Source organism: Condylura cristata, unplaced genomic scaffold (assembly GCF_000260355.1).
Source record: "Condylura cristata isolate star-nosed mole 26May11 unplaced genomic scaffold, ConCri1.0 scaffold00021, whole genome shotgun sequence".
Lineage (NCBI taxonomy): Eukaryota > Metazoa > Chordata > Mammalia > Eulipotyphla > Talpidae > Condylura > Condylura cristata.
The window spans coordinates 36415667-36426132 of NW_004567122.1; positions in this window are offsets into that span (position 1 = coordinate 36415667).

Here is a 10466-nt window from a genome sequence, read left to right on the forward strand (position 1 = left end):
TGATCCAAAGGAGATAAAGGCACATATTCTCTGTCTATAGTTTTCTTTCAATAATGCCTCAGCGTTTGTCCTAAGGAAACCTAAAAGGATATTTAGGTCAAGTCAGCCATTTCCTGAAAGAACGTGATTCATTTAGCTTTTGAAGTAGGAGTACATTAATGATGGAGTCATTCATTTGACCAAACCTTCATGAAACATCCATTTTGTACCAAACTGCTCTACGCATTGAAGATAAAGTTGTGAGTAAAACACACACAGAATTTCTTGCTTCCATTTCCACTGATTTTTGTGTATGTGTGAAAAAAAAATCCATTCATATATTTTATATATTTGTAGTGATACATAGTTACATGTGTGTTATAATAAATATATGAAGAGAACTTGACTCCCGTAGATTACTACTTTCAAATATATTCAAACTTAAATAGCAACATTAACATTTGGACTCAGTGAGCCATGCAAAACTCTTAAGAGTTGCACTCTGTCCACAGGAAAGGTAATCATAAAGCTGATCAAAATTAGAATATGTAATGAAGAAAGAGTCAGATAATTCAACTTTCAAAATGAATACTGTTTATCCATGAAGTAGGAATAACATGGAAAAATGGAATTTATACTCCTCTTTTTTTTTTTTTTTGATAGCTACAGAATTTATTATTGGGGAAATCATTATTGTAGTAGTAAATGAATCCTAAAGGTGTCTCCTCTGGACATAGAAGTTAGAATGGGAGGGACACTAAATACCCATCCTTTCATTGTATAGTAAGGCGCCAGGAGTAAGAACTAGCATGAAGTGCAGATTCTTAGAACATTTGATGGCAAACAAGGCAGCCAGGTCCAGGCCTACTTTTCCCCATGCAATGTTTAAATAGCCACATTATTTTCTCTAGGGGGTACCAGTGATATGGTTTTGATATCTCTCATTATTGTTTTCAGGTTGAGTTATGGAAAATTGACTCTAAGACATGAAGGGAAATGCTAAGCACTTACAGCAAACAACTTACCCCAAGCCTCAAAAGTCCAGCAGCAATTCTTACACACTGGATTTCTCCCGGAGTTCCACTGTGAGATCAACAAGAGGTTTAGATATGATGGCACCTACATCATTCTATTGTTAGTCTCACTGCAAATAAAGTGAATTCTAGAGTTACTCTGATTTCTGAGGCTGTCTTTCTACTTTCCCAAACTTTGTGTCAATGATGCACCCATTTTCAAAGTGTTAATACTTCAGAACCTACAACATCAATGTGTGAACCATGATTAAAAAAAAAAAAATTTTTTTCAGGAGTCTGTGGGTAAAATAAAGATTCCCCCACCCACCACCACTGCTCCTTCACCGCCCCCACCCCTGCCTCGGGCTCTCCGGGTGGTGCAACCAGTTAACCACATTATGAAGCACTATGAAGCCACTGCAGAACCTATTCCATACCCAGCCAGGGAGCTGACCCACATGGCATGGTAGACTTCTCCTGACCCGTCCACTGCTCCCCTCAGCAGTGTATTTCAGTAGATCTGACTATTCTGCTCCCCATTCTGCCTCTGGTGAATCTTCTCACCTCCCACACCTCTGGCCTGTACCAGTTCTGTAAGCATAAATAAATAAATCTTTTTTAAAAATTAAAATAAAGATCCCCACTGTAGAAATGCCAAATGAGGCTGGTGCTGATAGAGCTAAAGAAACTATTTTTTTAAAGGTTTTTTTTTATTATTATTAAAGATTATTTAGTTATTTATTTCTGCATACAGAACTGGGATACAGGCCAGAGGTGCAGGGGCGGTGAGAGGCTTCACCAGAGACAGAGTGGGGAGCAGAACAGGCTGTACACTGCTAAGGGGAGGAATGGGTGGGTCAGGAGAGGTCTGCTCTGCCATGTGGTCACCTCCGGAGCTGGGATCGAACTCATGCTCCAGTGGCTTTAGCTTCTTAGTGTTGTGCTTTAACCCAAGTGCCACCAGGGCGGGCCCAGAAACTACTGTTTTAAACTGCATTCCGGGGGGGTTAATGCAGGTGGTCTCTCTACACTGATGTTAAAGGGATTTATGAAGTTTTAATGCTGCATTGCTTGACTTAAAAGGATCCTTAGAACCATATGCAAAATAAAATCTTTGAGTACCTTTTTCTTCAAAGAGTGTCAAAACCTTTCATTAGATTCTTAAAGAGGTGTATGAGCACAAGTAAATATTAAAATCACTGATCTACAGATATTGAAATGTAGAAACTTATTGTACTTATCTGATGTTATGTTTTAAAACTGACATTCTAAAACCCAGATAACTAGAAGAAATCTCTCCTGGATTTTAATCACACAAGTAAGCAACATGTTGCTCAGGAAAGAAAACAAATACAGGAAGAACATGGAATCAGAGCAGATAAAATGAATGGTTTAATGAAAGTGACACCAGAAAGACTGAGAAAAGTTGAAGATCCACGAGGATGTAGTACTTTTATATCCAAGGGAGCCATAATTAGAGTAGAGGTTGCAGATGGCAATTTACATTTTGAATAAATAGATCCAAAACAACAAAAAATGGGCAAAACTCCAGAAGAAAGTCCAGGGAAATTAAGTTCAACAGGAGGATGGCTAGAGTGCAGGTCCAATAAGCAGTGAAAGTTGGGCTCACTGCCCAGAGGTGGGCTAAAAGACAGGAGGCATCACTGGTGAGGAATCCAGGATCAGAAAGTGCTCACATCTAGTGAGGTTGAAAGAAAAAAGGACGGAGAGGAGGGTAAGTCAATAATGATAAAAGATTAAAAAGATAAAAGTAAATTAAATACTTTGTAAATCATACAGCAAATTTCATCAAACAAAATGTAAAAAGAGAAATTTTTCCAAAGTAAAACAAAATGTGCTATTATTACTAAAGTTAAGAAATGAAAATTTAGGCCCTCCCTGGTGGCGCAGCGGGTTAAAGCACAGCACTGAGAAGCTAAAGCCACTTCTGCATGAGTTCGATTCCCGCCTGCCCCGGAGGTGACCACATGGTGTGGCAGACCTCTCCTGGCCCGCCCGCTGCTCCCCTCAGCAGTGTACTTCATTGATCTGCCTGTTCTGCTTCCCACTCTGTCCCTAGTGAATCCTCTCACCGTCCGCATCTCTGGCCTGAACCCCAGTTCTGTATGAATAAATAAATAAATCTTAAAAAAAAAAAAGAAATGAAAATTTAGCAACCACATAAAACTACTGGCCATTTTCTAGAAAACATAAAATGTGCATATTTCATTATATAAAATTTCAAATAATGGGCATAAATGATTCATGTAACTATATGAAACTATATATATTCATGTAACTATATGAACTATATCAAGGGGCATGTTAGCATAACAAAGGGAGTCAACCTAGTTATGCAACATAATTATACACCACAATGATAAAAATGGATAAAGTAAAGATATATAGTGGAATATTACATGGAGGTGATCAACTTGAACTTCAGCTCTAAATAGCTGACTAAATGTTGTTACAAAGAAGTTTAAAAAGCAGATGATGTAAGCATATCCACTGTTTACTTGTGTTTATTTTTTATTGCATTAAAACTTAAACAATGCATTATTGCTTATTTATGTAAATTACCAATCCTGTCAATCTAAACAAATTTCTTTTGTACATGTAATTCTAACATATATATGATTATATATACATATGCAAATAGATGTATTCACACATGAAGCAACATTGTGATGAAAGCAAAGGAATGATGATTCAGTTTGAGTTCTCCTTCAGTCCATCTGGAGGAAGACGTGATGTGGATATGAAAGGAAGAGTGGATGGTAGTTGCTAACTTTGTAAAAGCACATTCAGCTAGTTCTATGATCTTTTAAAAACAATACGCTTGTAAAAACATGCTAAGAATGATTTATTTTTAAGTGGGGCATGTTTATAGGTGTTATAGAGGTAAATTGTAAACCTCTGTATCACGTCTATGTCCAATTTTGATGCATCACATTTAATATTCCATAAAGACAATTTTATTCAAAGTTCCATTCCTTGATAATGTTTATGTTGTCTCTCTCTGTTTATATGCTTAATGACATGAAAATAATTGCAATTTAAATAAATAATATTTTGCTCATTAAAATATTAAATGGTGCTCTTTAAAAGATTTATTTTTATTTATTAATGTCCACAAAAGCAAGGGTGTAGACCAGAGATTCAGGATAAGAAGATTCACCAGAGATAGAGTGGGGAGCAGAACAGGAGGATTCACTGAATTATACTGCTGAGGAGAGCAGCGGGCAAGACAGGCGAGGTCTGTTGCACCATAAGGGTTAGCTCCCTGGATGGGGATTCATGCCTCAGTGGCTAGAGATAGCTTGATAGTGCTGAGACTTAGCCCCTGTAGCACCAAGGAGGCCCTTAATGGTGTTATCTTTATTAATATGATCTTTCTTTGTCTAATAGAATCAGACACATGGATGCTTTTGGTAATTATAACCAAAATAGCATTTCAAAGGTGAGCAAGTAATACATTGAGTATTTAAGAAAAGTCCAGATCCTTGGGGTTTTTTCTAGTCTATGAATCAAATTTTTCAAGAAAGGGCATTGGGGAAATTGAATTCTAAGAACCACCCAAGGTTATTGTTATGATCATGATATTAAACAATAATAATATTAATTAACTAAAATTCTGTAACTGAACTAATTAAAGAATCTACTTAAAGATACACCAAGATTTCAGAGGCTTGGGAATAAATAGTCATATTCTTTTCTTTCTCTCTAATAAGTAATTAAAAAGCTAGATCAGTGATCCTTGAATGCCAGATGACACTTTTCTTCAAGTCCACAGCTTTAACCTCTTTTCACCTCCCAACTGACAAGAAATAGATTTTAGTGGCCAAATGACACTCAGTTGACTCAATATTAGTGAAAGAAATGTAGATTGGATACTGGAAGGCAAGTGTCAATCTGCTAGATATATTGTATTAGGCATGATCTTTCTTAGTGAAAAGATCTCACATTTGATTTGAAATGTGTGATCTATAGGGAGGCATGTCTTTGTTGAGAGACTGTATTATTAGTTCTTAATAAAATTATCTAGTGGAATATAAATTTTTGGAGCCACACTCTAAAAGTTCATTCAGCTAGTTTCATGACCTTTATTCTTATAGGGGTCTTATTTAAAAATAACCCTTTAAAAAGCAAACTGAAATCAAAATGTGATGCAACCTCATATCCATCAGAAAAATCACATATTGGCAAAAGTTGGAGAAACTGGAACCTTTATGTGCTGTTGGTGGAATGTAAAATGATGCAATCACTATGGAAAATGTACGGCAATTCCTCAAAATATAAAAGTAGAATTACCATATAATCTAATAATTCTACTTCTGAGCATACATTCAAAAGAACTGAAAGCATAGTCTCAATGAAATACTTGTATACTAATACAATATATAGTAATGTTTACAACAGCATTATCCATAGTAGTTGATCAGAGAAAGAACAGGTCATGATTAGAAAAAACACCATCAGGCTCATTAGTGAGGCCCTTATTCAAGGTTGGCCCAATTTTGACAATTACTAAGTGAATAGGAATTTTCCAATGACTAAGAGAAAAATTACCTACCAGAGAAAAGATGGAAAAATGATGAAGTTGTCTTATGTATTTGAAAGAGTCATTTAGTTTTCTCAGTGAATTTACAATGAAGCTCAGAGAAGACAACTGGGGTGAGAGATACAAATCCTAATGTTAGCCCTCAGAGGCTGTGAAAGAGAAGCCCAAAGACTGCTTCCATGGAAGGAATGTGTCTGCCCTCTAATCTAGTCATTCTCACATCCTCAATTAAAAATGTCCCTTTTGCCTAGTGTTCATGAACACTTCAGGAAGAAGAATATTTATTTCTTCCATTTATACTGGAAACTGTTCATACTATATTATGACACATACATATCCCAGTAATAGATAACTCATCAATAGAGAGTAATAAAATATTGATAATTGCAACAAATTGAATATACATATGAAATAATACATTTACATAAATATAGCTTTTGAATTTTTGTGTTTTATAAACTATATTTACAAAAAATGTATTTGAATAGTTTTGTATGCACTTACTATTTAAGGATAATAAATTGTTGATGTCTGCAACACATTGAATATATCCTAAAATATATTTTATATAAATATATATTTTATAATGGACAAAGTTGTGTGTGTGTATATACATGCTAGTAGTAGAATCATAAATTATAATTTATAATACATAAGGTAATTATAATATAGTATCATACATATACTATTTATTATTTATTATATGCTACATTATCATTATATACCATTATGAGCCTGATACACTTCCCATTGTGTTGAGATAATTACATACCACCATGTATTAACATTACATAGCATAATATACATATTATAATATACACCTATGCCAGGGCTGCTAACACTCATCTGCAACTTTAGTTCTCTGCTAATCCATTTTTAAAAACTATTATAATAGGCCCTCCCTGGTGGCGCAGCGGGTTAAAGCACTGTACTAGGAAACTAAAGCCACTTCCGCATGAGTTCGATCCCGCCTGCCCCGGAGGCGACCACATGGCGAGGCAGACCTCTCCTGGCCCGCCCGCTGCTCCCCTCAGCAGTGTATTTCCTCGATCTGCCTGTTCTGCTCCCTGCTCTGTCTCTGGTGAATCCTCTCACCCTCCGCATCTCTGGCCTGGACCCCAGTTCTGTACAAATAAATAAATAAATCTTAAAAAAAAAAAAAAAAAAAAAACTATTATAATAAACTCTACAGAACACATATTATGAGGTAGCTTTGTGATTTGGTGATGATGATCAAAACTTGCTCATTCAAAATTATAACTGTGTATGGTTATAATTGGAAATTATAACTGGAAATCCAAATTAATAGTTTCCATTTATACAAGTTATGAATATAGAACCCTCCTGGATAGCATCAAAGAGCTTATAACTATGTAATATTTTTTTTCATTGGCATGATAAAAGTTATTTTCATTTGTGTTTCTATAAAATAATATCATACTATCTGAAAGAAAAATTAAGAAACAATCACATTTACAATAGCATAATAAACAATAAAATACTTAGGAAAGTTATATGACTTTGATGAAAAAAAATTGAGGATACCCTGTCTTTGTTGATTAAATGAAGTAATACTGATAAAATATCTAAATTATCCAAAGTGAGCATGGATTCAGTACAATTCCTATTAAAAATGACATTTTTCACAAAGATAGATCAAAACAACCCTAAAAGTTATATGGAAGAACAAAAGATCCAAATAACCAAACTATCTTGAGAAAGGATAAAATTGATGAAATTACAATTTGTGATTCCAAACTATATCACAAAGTGGTAGTACTTAAAATAGTATACTACTGGCAAAAGAAAAAAGATCTTAAATGGATAGAACTACATTACAAAGTTATAGTACTTAAAACAGTACACTACTCAAAAAAAAGGGGGTGTTAAATGAATAGTACTTTACAGAAAGCCCCAAAATAAACTCAAGCATATACATTATATGCATTCAACTGATTTTCAACAAAGTAGCTAAAAATACATGTTGGGTAAATGATAATCTGCTTAATGAACAGTGTTGGGAAGATGGGGTAACCACAAGGAAAAGAATTAACTTGGGCCCTCATACTATACACAAAAATAATTCAAAATGGATTAGACTTAAATAAAAGATATGTACTATAAAGCTTCTAAAATAAAACACCGTGAATAAGCTCCTTCACATTGTTCTCAGAGGTAAATTCTTATATATAAAACTAAATGCAAAAGCAACAAAAGCAAAAATAATTAACAGTGACTATATTGAACTGAAAATCTTTTGCACAGAAAAGGAAACAACTAACGAAATAAAAAGTCAGTGTGCATAGTGGGAAAACATATCTAAAAATTATGAGCAACTCATACAACTTAAGGGATAAAAACAACAACCCAAAAACAAAAAAGCAAATACCCCAGTTAAAGAGTGTAAAACTGTTATGGATATGAGTAGGGCAATTCCTCAAAAAACAAAGTGAAACTACCAAATGACCTGGAAATCCTACTTCTGGACATCACCCCCACACATACACACATATCACAGACACACACATCAGTGCATACAAATATACACAGACACATATATCTCATTCCAAAGGAAATGAAGTTAGTATCTAGAAGAGATATCTCAGTCCTATATTATTGCAGCATGATTCACAACAGCCAAGATATGGAAACAACTTATGTGCCATTGAAGGGTGAATAGAAATTGTGGTTGAAATATAAACAAAATAGTATTTATCTTTAAAATGAAGGAATGGGGCCTCTTCGGTGGTGCAGGGGTTAAAGTCTTAGCATTATCAAGCTATCACCATCAAGCCATCATCAGCTACTGTTTCATGAGCTGGATCTCAGGCCAGGGAGCTGACACCTCATAACCCACTACACCTCTTAGGTGTATTTCAGTGTATCTGCCAATTCTGGTACCTACTTCATCTCTGGTAAATCCTTTCACCCTCAGCACTTCTAGCCTACACTCCAGTTCTTATATGCATAAATGAATAAAGGTAAATCATTAAAAAAACAAAAGTAAACAGATAAATAAAAGGAAGGAATGCCTGTCATTTGCAATAACATGGATAAACCTGGGGTATATTATGATGAGTAAAATAGGCTTGATACAGAAGAAAAAAGTGCATATGCTCACTTATAAGTGGAATTTAAAATATAAAGATTAAGAGTGGTAAAGACAATCTCAATTGTTAATATGAAATGTCCCGTGCATGGGATATAAAGAGTTTCACAGCAACTTCAACTCTAATCCCCAGTTTATTTTTCCCTAAAATGACCTTCATCCCCAAAGGCCTGTCCTATCAAAGGCATCTTTGTAAATAACTCAGAGAGCTAGTGTTATGGTCATTTACTATAATAAAGGAGCACTTCCTCCTCCCTCATTACATGTGGATCCTTTAACTAAATGGAAAATGATTGCCATGAAAGGTTTCTTTCTAAATCCTGGGTTGTTTCACTAAGAAAGCAAGCAGGTTGGATTAGAGAAACACAATTTAAAATGCAAATAGTTTGATCCAGAGCATCTGAAGATAAGCAAATGAGTTAGAAATTATTGGTCTCACTTCTAAAGTAAGAAAACTGTGTATTAGGAAGTCTAAATATTGTGTCAAGGTTAGTAAAGGGTAGATGGGATTTGTAATAGGAACTTTCAACTGCCAAACCTCCTTTTAATGAGTCAGCTTGTAAAGCCAACTAGTTGATTAGGGTGGAGATAACTCTGACCAAATATCAATCTTAGTTGAAAAAGCTCCATCATCAAGTATCTAGCAGTAAAGATGAAGTTACTAAATATTAGATTTAGGCATTGCTTCAACTCTTCTCTTTAACTCTGGAGCCTAACCTTTCTTTTATCCCAGGAATTCACATCCTTTGTTCTGGTCCAGGTTTGGCTACAGGTAGTTGTTTATGACACTCATCTAGGAAGTTTAAAAATGTATTATTGCTCAGGCTTCATCTACAAACACTGTTCCACAGTCTTGGTGTCTCATTCAAAGGTCTCCAGCTAATGTCAAGACCTGGATGTAATACCTTCAAAACTCGTAGGATACAACTGTTGGGGGAAACTAGCTACTTTGGATCTTTGGATTATTTCCTAAAATTTTAAATATACAATAGTCTCAAAAAAGAGGTTTCCTTTTGAGTATAATTCACACATGGTTTGGAAAACTACAGTGGATCTGGGTTACATCTAGTTATGATTCACAAAATTCTTTTTGCTTAAATTCTCTTCTCCCTTTCCAAATCAACTGTTTGGAAAGCTTTCACAAATCTCTTAGAATCTACAATAAATTTTATTACCCTCTCCCTTCCCCATAATTCTGAGTTCATCAGATCAAACTGTTCCAAACCTCCAGCTGAGCAGAGATATATCAAGATGTGTCTGTGAGGCATCTCATGACCTGACTTTCGCCCCCAGGGAGGATTCAAAATACCAATGCCTTCTTTGTTTGCCCTGACACTGCTGTCTTCCCCCTTTCTTATCATTTCTATATTAACAGAGCAACTTAGGAGAACAGAAAGGACAGAAGAGGGAAGGTGAACCAGATAGCCGGTTTCAAGAGCTGTTGCTCACTCGCTGTTATTTTTGAGGTAGGTCAGGTGGGGAGTCGAGGGAAGCAGCTCTGGTATAGTGTTGGCTGTGAGGACTGCTCAAAAATATTTTAAATGTAGTCCATTTCCATAACAGCTCGCCTAAAGGTTTGGGAAGGCAAACCTTCTTTTAAATGCAAATAGGACTTTGTCCTGGACAGCTCTTGCATATCTATGGAGTCTTGTGATTTGAGGGCTGGGAGGAAAGAAAGCTGTTCACCTAAACTATGGATTTGTGGGGTTGGGATAGATAGTTCCTTGACTAGGAAGATATTTATCATGCTTACACTGCAGATTCTGTTTGTCTAGTATAGAAAAATCAAGATTTGTCCCTG